Below are 12,439 nucleotides of genomic sequence, written 5' to 3'. Positions count from 1 at the left end.
TCCTCCAGGGGTTGGGGGGGACGACCTCTAGCCAGCTGACCCACTTCCCCCTTTCACCTTCTCCAGGCTGACAATAAAATAGTGGAAAACAAATAAACAAACAAAACCCCTAACTTGTAACTTAACTTTCAAGCTGGGATTGGCCACTCATCCCAGGGCTGAGCCACTTCCCACAGAGCTTTCTGCCCCTGCCTCCTGTATCATCCCCCCTCCCCACCCAAGGCATTCTCCCTGCCAGGGTTTCTGGCTACGCTGAGCTCCCAGAGCTCTATTGCTGACTCTCTGTCAGCTCTTCTGGGTTGGGATCTTCCCACCCAACATCTTGTACTCCAGGACTCAGCTCTCCTTTTCTCCGCTCCACTTCCAGTCTTTTGCTTTCTCTTCTCCCCTGGGGCCACTCTAGCCACATGGAACAGCTGCTCTGAAACTACAGCTCATGGGGTACTCCTCACTTGTTCACTCCGCCCATCTTTCCCTTCGTTGTGTCCACGCTGCCAGCCACAAGTCCTTTCTTGTTTTGCTGGATATTTCTTGTGACTGGACATTTTCCTTCACTTTTCTGGCATCTCTCTCCAAGTCAAAATACTTTCAAGTCAGTATCTCACAAGGGGAGAACACTGTAAAGGGTAGTCCCTCCACTTTGCTCTTCTGAGGTAGGTCCCCACATGCAGGGGCATGCATTTACAGAGGCACAAATAGCAAAGGTACAAATGTGTGCTGTTGCTTTGTGCCCCATCACAGCCCTTACACAGGTGCTTTGGTGTGTAGCAAATTGTCCCTGGTACAAGCAGAGGAGGCTGGGACAGCAGGGATGCAGATACAGTTGCATGGAGCCTGGCCAGCAGCCAGAGCATTTGGTCCAGTGCACACTACTGATGTGTGCTCTGGACTTTTTTTTGCTAATGGGATTTCTCAGTAGCAAATTTTGCCACTGCACACATTTTCACATTCCTCGCATGTGGTCTGTGGCACCACAAACCACATACCCTTGCACGTGGGGACCTGCCCCTGAATCATAACAGAGTAGATTTTCCATACTGAATGACAGGAAAGATGAAACTTCAAAAGACCATAACCTTTTTCCATTCATCTCCCTTGAACCTCTTCAATGAGATCCCTCTTCAATGCTTTCAGAATATTTTGATTCTAACTTAATTGTATCCAAGTTTTACTCTGCCTTCAATAGGACTAGGCTAAAAGACTGATAAATGCTGCTAGAACACAAGCATGTTTTGCTTTGCACCATGAAAGAGGTAAAATTATTTTCATAAATACTAAAATGCATAAAAGCTGTGAAGGCCAAACCATAGTGTCAGACTTCCAAGTTTTATAAATATATTTGTCTGTCATATTAGTGAACATTATTTGAACAAAAATAGAACTTTGTAACAGCCTAACAAGAATCAGCCTTATTGATTATGTTTGAGACTCCTCTGCTCCACTGTATGAGAATATTTAAGACTTTAAAAGATTTATATGAGAACATAATGTTGAAAAATGGCCTAGTCTTGCTCCCCCTGAAGTCAGAGGATTTTTTAATAATTTGCTTCTTTTCTCCCACCCCTCCTTCTCTGCCTTACTCCCCTGTTTTGATGGAGGGGAAGGGGGAAAAGCACAAGGTACTCACTGTCCTCAACTCCTATACATAGCTAATTTAGACTTCTGTACTTGGTATAAATAATCATGTTTCCATTAGCTAGGTTATTCGGTATAGAAAGCCAAATCTCCTTCTGAAGCTGAAGGACTCAGATATTTAAATAGATTCTTATTCTTGTAGTATCTAATTACCTTATTTGCTGAGAGACAAAATGTTGTTTTTCTTCTTCATTTAAAGGAAGTTTCAAAAGGTACTACTCAACATGTAAAAGTAAAGGGAGTTTATTGTAAGTAAGACAGAGCAGGATTTAACTTTTAGTTTAGTACTTACCAATAGTAAGAAAAAAAAAAAAGCAAAAAACCACCAAGTGTGAAGAAACACCATAGCTGTTTATAATAAGAATAACAACAACAACAACACTGAAACCCATCTCTTCATATATGTGCTATTCTGAGATATCCTACCACCTTACCCTAATTTTGTTATGTTTAAAATAAAAAGCATATTGGGTAATTTATTCAACCCCAGAACTTTTGGTAACTTTTCCCTTAAAAAACAGAGAGGGAGAGATTTTTCAGGTGGTGCACTGTACATCTCTATAGACCTTAACTTACCAGTAACAATTTTAATGCAAATAAAAACTTGATAGAACAAAAAAATACCACTGAAATTAATACCACATTCTTTTTCTAGTTCAGTTCTCTTCTTTCCCTTCTTTTAGCAGCTGCTGCTATTATGCCCTAAACATTAACTTAACAGCTAGCAGGAGATTTTCTTTGAAGGTTGTGCCAATGACCTCCAAAGCCTGGCATGTGGGTGCAGTCTCTGATAGGTTCTCTTGGCATCCTCTCAAAGACTGAGTGCATAGTGCATCACCCGCCACCCCCACAAGCCGTTCTAAATTGAAGATCTCCTAAAGACTAGCCAGATTGACCAAGTATGATTGGCCACACTTCCCACTGCTCACTGTGATTTAGTTTGACTTCAGAGAGGTATCAGAAACTCCTATTTTCCAGACATTTTATGCTGGTATCCAGCATTTGAGAAGGAGGACACATGGGTACAATACTGGTGAAAAAAAATTATAATTTGTAACAAATTTTTCTGACTGTTGTATCATGGCTTCCTTTTTATAGGAGGATTATCTTGTGCTCAAGTCATTGAATGAGAAGAGAGATCTGGTTCCTGGATCTGCCACAGATCACCTGTATATCCTCTTACGCGATTGTCTTCATTGTCTTGTTTGATTATAAACTCTGAATCAGAGACTGTCATACTACATATAGGTGCAGTACTTTGCTCAATGGAGCTTTGATCTTGGATGGCAATATTAGAAGCTATTGTAACAGAAATATTTAGAATGGAAGAAGTCAATTCTGTAAACAGATTTAGAAAAGAGAAAATATAAAAACAGAGCCAACCTTGGCATGTGGGAGCATGGCTATATACATACCCTTGTAACACAAGACACTGGATAGCACTCTGAGGTCTTACTTTTATACTTCTTGAAAGAAATGTTTGTATTGCTCTGCTGTGATAAAGACTGGTTAGTGGGAATTGAGGAAGAAGGAATGAAGCTATGGCAAGCAATAGGGGAATTTTTTCTTTGCCTGAATCTACCTAGAGTCAGCTCTTCAGGAAGAAATTACCCCCCTGGAAACTGGACATGGGTATCTGGGCCAAGACCCTTTGGAATAGAAATTTGCACACATGCTCTTTGGGATCACCTGTGTTCCAGAGCTGTGTTGAATTACACTGAGAAAAATGGTCCAGCTCTGCCTCTCTGGTTTCTGTCAATGACAAACTGACGTGCAAAACTCTGCAGTCTTTTACTCAGCTGAAGAGCAATAATACTTACATGTCTATGTGTATCTGTACATAATGCTTTAGTTATGACTTAGGGTTTATAAACCACATTTGTCAGAGGGCTTTTTAAATGATGTTAAAATGGCTCCTTGGGCTGAAATCACTTATTCCAAAGCTGTCTGTTTAAGTTTTGCCGAACTCTCCATAGCCTGGCACCTCTCTTTGGCTTTGGTGCTTCATTCCCTTGCTCCCTCGTTCCTTTTAAAACAAACACTTGTCTTCAGTACACAATATTGTGTTAGCACAGTGGTATGGCTGGTTTTATGAGTACTCCAAAAAAAGAAACAAAAAAGTGTAGTCCCAACAATTTTAACAGACACTGCAGATATTAAGTCATAGAAACAATACAAGACAAAACATGATGTACTTGCAATGCACCCAAATCACAGCAACTATGGGAAATCCAACTTTGAATTTCCTGACACGTGTGTGTGTGTAAATATCTTAGCCCATGTGACATTTAGCATCAGGGTTTAGCTTTTTTTTTGGCATAGATGGGCGCACACACATGAACAACGCAGGTGCTCAGATAAAATGGATTTTGAATATTTGCCTTGGATATTCCTTTGGTATTTGTATCATGCTTCAGTGTTGCTCTGTTTAGAGAGCCCTAAGTGACCCTTAAGCTTAAACAGGCAGCCAAACTTTTATCCCACACAATTATGAGGGAAAACACAGTAATGTCACGCAAACGTGATCCAGTGACTTAATTAGAGCAGAGTCAGCAAAGACACAGAAAGGCAGTAAATCACTTGAGTTTCCTTTTTGTGCTGCTGCAAGAGAAGGTAAAACTTGTTACCAGCAACCCAAGTGTGTCAACCTATATAGGTCTTTCAAAGAAAGGAGAGTAGGAATCAGGATCCTAAGGTTTTGTTGTTGTTGTCTTAAGGGAAAATTAAAAAAGGAATATGCGAAGAATCCTCCAATACAGAAACTCAAAGAGGTTAAAACTTCAGCAACTCATGAAACCAATTCAGACCTAGAGATCAGCAACTGGCCTCAGAAGGACCCTAGCGCGCACTAGTGGGAGCTAGGGTGAGAGTGGAAATTTCCTTTAGAAACCAGCTTTGTTTAGAAATGCAAATGGATGAGACTGGCTCAAATGTGTCACTGAAATAAAAGTTAATTTTGCAGACAAATCCAGGTCCACTTCCCTGTTGCATAATTTTGTTGGGTGCATAAATAAGTGTATAATTTATTGGGTAATTAATAGTCACGGATCCTGTGGAAGTAGAGCTGTGGTTTGTTGGGGATTTTTTTTTCTCCCCCTCCCCGCCCCCAACTTCTGCCTTCAATTTCAAATTCACCACTACAGTCTGGAAAAATATAATTTTGAAAGCCTGGTAATGAAACAAAACATTGCTAAGTGGAAGGAAGATCACACAGGTTGGGACTTGGGACAAGCACCTTTAAAAACCCTGAATGACTTTCGTACGTTGTGTTGTTTCTAAGGATGTACTGAAACTGAAGGAGGAAAGCAGAGTTTCTCTCTAAATTGCTTAGAACTGAACTGAAAAAGTATTGCCATAAACCATCTTAAATCGAAGCACCTCTCTTTCCATTACAAATTCTGTACAAGAAACTCAGGTTAAGAATCTTTATTTTGACTTCTGCAAAATGAGAAATCTCTCTCTCTAGTCATAAAAGGGGGGGGAGGGGGTTCATCTTTAAAATGAAAATGCATATTAATATAATTTTAATTTTTTAAACTTGCTAAAAGTAATTAACTACAAATGTGGGGATGCGAGGTGGGAAGTCAAACTTGGCCAGCAAAGCACAAAAACATTCATTTAGGAATCTATGGAGGAAATTTAGCCTTTCTAAAATTAAAAGCAGAATAAGATTGTCTGCATGCAATTTCTCAATTCATAATTACTCTAATTATTTAGAGAACATTTCTGATGCCTCTGAAGGTGTCCATGTCCAGTAAACACATCCTGCAACCCCAACTTTGTTAATCGGATCTAACAAAATGGACTTACGTAAAACTGCTTTGTGCAGGGGAGATGGACAGAAAAGAGAATCCACATTAGACACACACACACATACACACCTTGGGGTGTGCCTCTATTTGGAGGAGATATGCACAATCTTTTTCCATAAAGAAATAAGCCAGCACCAGCTTTGATTAATTAAAAAAATCCACCCTCATTAACACATTTTTTTGCTAGGGAAGGTGTTAATAAGAGTTTGAGATTTCTGTGCAAATCTGCTTCTCTTATTTTCCCATTCATAGACAGCACCAGGACTTTAACTTTCCCCTAGGTTTAAAAGTAATTATGTCACAAGTAGGTACCTTTACCTCTTCCCCACTAATACATTAGAAAGTTTGGAAAAATAAACATTGACCTCCTTCATGGCAAGTCTGCTTCTGGTTACAAACTAAAACATTGTGAAATTTCTTGAAGCAACACATTTCCTGCATAAAATTTGATTTCTATTAAAACCCAATAAATCCCTTATTTCAGAGGGTGCACTATACTTAATATTTAGCAGTTTATTAACATATTGAGGGACATTCAGAACTTTTCCATCACCAAGGCCAGCCAGATGGTTTTAGAAGGGAATGCATTTTACTTAAAGATCCAAAGCACAGCTACCACCAAGACAATATTACGTGTCATGTATAACATACATAATAAAGGGTTCAATGCCAGCAAATTTGTCCCACTAGTAGAACACAGGATGGAGAGCACTTGAGAGCCCTGAAGGCAAAGTGGAATGTTAGGTGAGGCAATAGATTAAGAATTAACATCTGAAATACAGTAGCTCATATGATCTCTTCTATGTGCACAAATATGCTGCCCGCCCTCTCATCAGGTAATTTGGAGTCAGGAGCTTGACTTTGCTTTATTCAGAATCAGCAGTAAAATAGAAAAAAAAAAATCAATACAGATGCTAGCTGCATATGGGGAGCTGAGGGTGCCTAATCACCATTAAAACCAAACCAAAAAACCCTTCTTAATCATTGAATGTGCCTTCATAGAAATTCATTTAAAAAAAATCACTAAACAAACATTACCAATAATATTATCATACGGTATCTAATTATAGAACTACAGCAGGAAGTTATTTAAAAGATTATCTAAAATGTGTACCTCAGAAACAAAGCATTAAATGAGACCTGTTGATACCTAAAGGACTAAATAATCACCGAACAGATTTGACGGGGGGGGGGGGGGGGGGGGGGGGGGGTGCATTTTGAATGCTTTCACTTAGGCCTTCAGAATTGCATGAGAGGTGTATCAGTACTATTAAAAAATGACACAGTTACTTATTTTAATTACAAAATGATAAAATACTTGAGCAAGCTAAAGACATTTGTGATACGTTAGGAATAAATTATTGTAGAGGAAAGACATTTGAGAAGTGCATAATTCATGATGTAGGAATGTAACATTTTGGATGCTTGAAATAAAACTAGGCCAAGTACTTCCCCTTGAAAGAAGAATAGTAAGGTACTCAGAAATGCTTTTTTGAGCTTGATCAATATTTCCACAAAAAATATTTAAACAAAAGGCCCACAAAATTTTCCTGATGCTGCTTTCATGCATTTTTTTTTAAATTGGCTTCTCTTGTATTGTTATTTATTTTCCTTTTTATGCGTGCACATCTGCATAGATCTTAAAGACCTACTGGAAAGAAAAGTTTGTACCAAGAGGGAAGGACACACTGATCTTCTCTTTTAGTAAAATTGATGGCAGAGCTCCCATTCCCTTCAGTAGGAGGATGAGTCTCTCAGCGAAGTATTATTCCAGGTCTCAAGTAAAGGACTGCCTTTCTTCAGTTTCCTTTCCCCACTTCATCCTATCCAAATACACTAAGTTTTTCTCGGGGGTTATTTAAAAGACTGGGCCCTATAAAATTCCAGTTTAAGTGGCATGGAGTTTTTTCTAAGGAAATGAATGCCTATACATGAAAGATCTTCATAATCTCCTCTCTCCACAATCACTTTTGGCTTGTTCAGAACACAGAGAAGCTGGGAAACCTCCAATAAGAGGAACAAGATGTAAGTTGCTTTTAGAGAAGCTTCATGTATACATCCCTTAAAAGAAAGTCGGATGGAGATCTGTGTTAGAAAACTGAATGTACACCAGTTGTTCTGTAAGCAAGATGTTCCCATGGAGCAGAAACAAACAATCTACATTAATTTTTTTTTTTTTAAATCAACGGATTGATGAATGAGCTACGAAGCTGCATATTCAGCGTTCATTTGAGTTTTATAAGTGATTTCTTATTTTCACGACAGATACTATTTACTCAACAGTCTTCAGTGATCGGGGTTATTTACCTAAACACACAAGGCTGGTTTCTATTACATTTCCAGCCCAAATGGGGGTTTATTTGAAGGAGTGCAGGGCTGCAAACATGTTTAAATGCAAGTGCTAAGAGATCCTAATTTCATTGTGTAGGATTCAAATAAGCTATTCTGATTTCTGATAAATGCCAGTCCTCAAAGCTCACAGAATCCTGGGTACCCCACCCTTTAAAAGTCAGTCTGCTTCTATTTAGGCCTGTGAATTTAAAGAAGCATAAGTTCTAAATGTTGGTGCTTTAAATTTTACATCGTGAGGTTCTATTACTGTTCCAAATGCATTACATCAAGCTCGAAAGATACTGATTTATTTGACATCCTACCAATCTCAGTGGAGGTTTGCACAATATGATTTATTTTCCATGGCTTTCAAACCTGCAAACTTTTCACTTTAGGCACTAAGAATTGTTCTATGTTTGGCAATAGAGCTGCTCCTACCGTTTAATGCTAAGCTTGCATAGAAAAGTCTTTACAGGATCAGGGCCTATAAAGTACCTCAACATAAAGCCAAAAACACAGTCGTCAAAAATGTTCTACATAAAGGTACAAATGAAAATTGCCCAGTCAAACCCTCTCTTAACTCCATAAAGTCAGCATCTGGAGTAGATTTTGGATCACAGTTTTGCAAGTAGCCCTGATGAGATCAGAACTTAAATAAAGTGTGGGAGGGAGGCAGGGGAAACATGGAGGACCCTGAATCTCAACCCCCCCTGAATTTGGTTTCAATTTAGAACTGGATTTTAAACAGTCCAAAATTAAGCGCGGTGCTAAAATGAGTTCTATTGATTTCTTATGGGAACTGAAGAAAATACAGACCTTATATTTCAAAGAAAGTATAACTTTAACAAAAAATTTGGACTTCCCATTCATTTTGCTTCCAAAAAGTCAGAAGTGCAAGTGTATGAGAACACAGGATTGGGCCCTGCCTAAAACTTTTCTTCAGTTATAAACCTAATCAGACGAGTAGTTGCATGAAAAGGTGTCAACAAAGCCAAAACAGCATTCCTTTTCTGCTTTGATCCCAGCAAAGCAGGAGAATAAAAAAGAAAAATTAAGACCCCCCCGCCCCAGCTCAGTAGCACACTTTTTACGCATGGTCAAGGGCTTTGCTGAAATTGTTTTTGTTTTGTTCCCATCCTGGAATTAACCTTTTTCTTTCCTTTTCTGCCTGCTCCCTCCCACCCCCACTGGTTTTTAATACATTAATTCATCTTATATTTTCTACTGAAAGAAGCAACTACATACCCAAGTCTTAAGCCTCTTTGGAAGTCCTAAAATAGTTCTACAGTTAAATAGGAATCTGATTTAGGATTCAGATATCAACAGGGGACAGGAATGGATATTATATATATGAGGCACTACTCTGATTAGAAGTACACTTTTAAAATATGGTTAGGCAAATTCATCATAGATGTAATTCAAAAATCAGCATAGCAGGGGCAAAAACCAGAGCAGTGACTCTCTTTTTATGATTGATGTATAGAATGCATACCAGAATAGATGAACACATGGTTGGAGCCTGCAGAATAATGCAAAGACAACTAAAATAGTCATAAACAAAACCCCCTCCCCCAATAATATCTTTTCTGATTCTGAGATGTCCTCAATGGTACAACTGATTTCATATTTTTTTGAAATTATAATACTGCTGCACAAACAAAGAAAAGGTAGGTCTGAATAATTTCCCCCCCTCATCACATATCTTTCTTTAAAAAATGACCAAAGAAATACAAAAACCATGAGCTGTTTATTGTTTGGTATCACTAATCCTTTTCCTTCCTTCATTTCATGTGATCTCACAGTCATTCCAAGATTTCTTCAAATCAATAATCTTGCCAGTTTTGTCTGTGAAACATTCTAAGTGTCTCAAGTGTGCATTTGTTATCTGGTGGGCCACACTTTGGTTTGTTGAGTTTAATAAGGTGCACAGAAATTGAGGAAGAAAAGAAAACCATATGCTGAGAGAGAGACCCCACATTCATGAATTAAGGATTGTAAAGATAACTTTGTAATTTCAAGCAAGGCACATCTAGACCCCTATTACATATTTGTTGCATACCCAAAAGATAAAAATGGGAAAGTCTTCTGCAGCAAGAAACAGGGTTATCTGTTATTGTTACTTTGCAGTATTTTGCTGTTTTCTTCAAAAAGTAAGTTAGGGAGTTCCTTTCTTTTCTTGCTTTCTTTCTCTCTTTGGTTAAAGGCAGGCCCAAGCAAAAAAAAAAAAAAAAAAGGTAGATCCAGCTCTGGCTTTCAAAACATTTCACAATCTGAGGGTGTTTGCATCTCAAATTCAGATTCAGATCTTTATAGAAAAAGAGGGAATTTTTATTAGATTTGGATAGAGTTTTGCTACAGAGTCTGAATTCCTATTTCCCGGCAAAGTTCACAAGCGTTCAGATCAGGGTTTGTTAACTGGCAGGGCTATCACCGATACCTTTAACATACTACTTATATTTTTATTTCTATTTTGCACAGCACATTTCCCCATCTTTTCTCAATTTCAGAAGTGCTTATTTCACATCACTTTGGAAGCCTGGTAACAAAGCTTTATTAAAAGGCCTTAATGGTGCAGTTATGAGAAAGAGGAGGCAGAAAAGAACCTTGTTATCACCATTTCTTTCATAGGTTGCACAGGCTCTGCAGAAACCTGACAATTGTGCCTTTCACAGCCCTACTGCAGGGTAGGTGTTTAACTTAAAATGCCAGACATTCAAGGTCTACATTGAAGTAATGAGCAGTGAAGAAGGAGGCCAATCACAACCCATTCAGGTAAACATTTTTAGGCAAGAACTCAGAGGAATTTTCCCCTTCATTTCATTTTGCAGAGCTGAACTGGGGCCAAGAGAGAGGGAGGAAAGAAGTGAACATGTCCCAGTAGTTCCACTGGGCCCTGCCCTACAAATCTTCCTCATTCCCATGCTCCAACATGGCAGGGAAGGGGTGATACCAAGATCCTCTACCCATAGCCAGGCCTCAATGCTGTCTAGTTCCCAAGCCCCAACATCTTCTTCACCCTAGTATTTAGGGGTTACTCACCCTTTCAATTCAGAGCTCTGGAGAACTGTACACATCCATCCCCTGTGTGGATCAAGGAAACTGGACAGAAATATAAATCTCATTCCCCAGCTCCCTTTTGCATGCTTCTGCCCAGCAGAGCCTGGGGCTGATAGGATGCTCCTGCTCCCCCAGTACAAAGAAAACAGACACTACACACCCTGTACATGCTGGCTCTGGCATTTCCCCAGTACCTGGCAGGTCCAGCACAGCTGCACCTGCAAAGACACACACACACACACACACACTTCCTCTTCAGAGCACCAGCAGAAAAAGGCAGGTTCGGGGACACAGGGTGCACCTGCAAAGACACACACACACACTTCCTCTTCAGAGCACCAGCAGAAAAAGGCAGGTTCGGGGACACAGGGCCCACACCCAGGTGGGTGTGGGGGGAGAAAAATGGAGGCAGGAGGAGAAGCTGGGTGGGGTGGGCTGCTGGAGGGAGATGGGAGCAGTGGGAGGGAGGTGACAGGCAACCTTAGCCATCTACCCCTGACACACTCTCCTACCCCCCATTTAGAGTCACTTTCACCCACGATATTGCCTACTCCCCACTCCAATAAGACTGGCACAGGAGATACAGGAGAGGGACAGGGGAGCACACACAATAGCAGAGGGGAAGCCCAGGTGGGCTTTACAATGCTAAGCTGGAAGTACAAGCTCCAGCCTGCTCCACATCAGTGGCTCTTTATCCCACAGCCTCAGCAGACTTGAACATGATTCACAGCTGTGGAAGCATTGCAGCCTGTACAGCGCTCAGGTACAGAGAGTGAGAAACAACCAGGAATGACAGCGTGGCCTCCTAGCACCAGCACATTGGCATAACCTGGGCTAACCTCTCTTCCTACAGGCTGTTCTGGGGATTTTGTGCTCTGCCTGGCATTTCATCCCACCTACAATAGTGGGGGGAACTGGCAGCTGCATGCCCAGAAGCAGCAATAGACACCCGGGCTAGGTACAGACAGTCAAAAAGCCTGAGGCTGAATCAATTCAGTCTTTGTGGGTTAGTCTAAACTGCACAGATTAAACTGAAACAGAAGTGAACAGACTTTTACCTTTGATTCAGGAAATGTAGCCACATGCCTGCAATGGCTTAGGTCAGAAGCCAGGGGTTCTAGAGCATAGCTCTCTTACTGTGTGTTCACTTCCTCTTCCTGCTGCCCCTGAGGACTCTGGGATTTGCAGTCCAGAATTACAGCAGCAAGACTCTGCAGGGTTGCTCATCACTTCTTCTTCCTGCTTACAGGTGCCTCTGGGATTTGTAGTTCACAGTTGCAGCCAGCAGTAAATTTGAGTGGGGGAAAGGACTGTTTAACCCCTCTCCTTGCCCTAGACCCCAGCCAGGGTTTGCCTGGAGGGGGTAGTTCACCCCCTAGACTGGGCTGCATCCCCAGCTGGGCTTGCTCCCCTTCACATCCCCTTGTCAGCTAGCCTTCACTGCTCCAGCTAGGGAGCAGAAGAATTGAGCCAGCCCAGCCCAGGGCTGCAAAGCATGCTGGGGGACTATGATTTAACTTGAACCAGGAAGGGGTCTGGGACAGAAGTTTTGTAAACCGGTTTGACCGAAATCAGTTAAGTCTGATACTACATTCAACCAGATT

General features: G+C 40.6%; 1 long non-coding RNA gene across 1 annotated transcript in view; it reads right to left on the bottom strand.

Annotated features, from left to right (window-relative positions):
- LOC109281882 (uncharacterized) overlaps nucleotides 1-12,014 on the bottom strand; it is a 149,876-nt gene extending 137,862 nt beyond the window's left edge. Inside the window, exon 1 of the long non-coding RNA XR_009461351.1 lies at nucleotides 11,894-12,014. This is a non-coding gene — a long non-coding RNA (uncharacterized LOC109281882). The remainder of the gene's footprint in view (nucleotides 1-11,893) is intronic.
- Between the last annotated feature and the right edge of the window lie 425 nt (nucleotides 12,015-12,439).

This window comes from Alligator mississippiensis, chromosome 4 (genome assembly GCF_030867095.1).
Source record: "Alligator mississippiensis isolate rAllMis1 chromosome 4, rAllMis1, whole genome shotgun sequence".
NCBI lineage: Eukaryota > Metazoa > Chordata > Crocodylia > Alligatoridae > Alligator > Alligator mississippiensis.
This window is presented reverse-complemented; position numbering and strand designations above follow the sequence as displayed.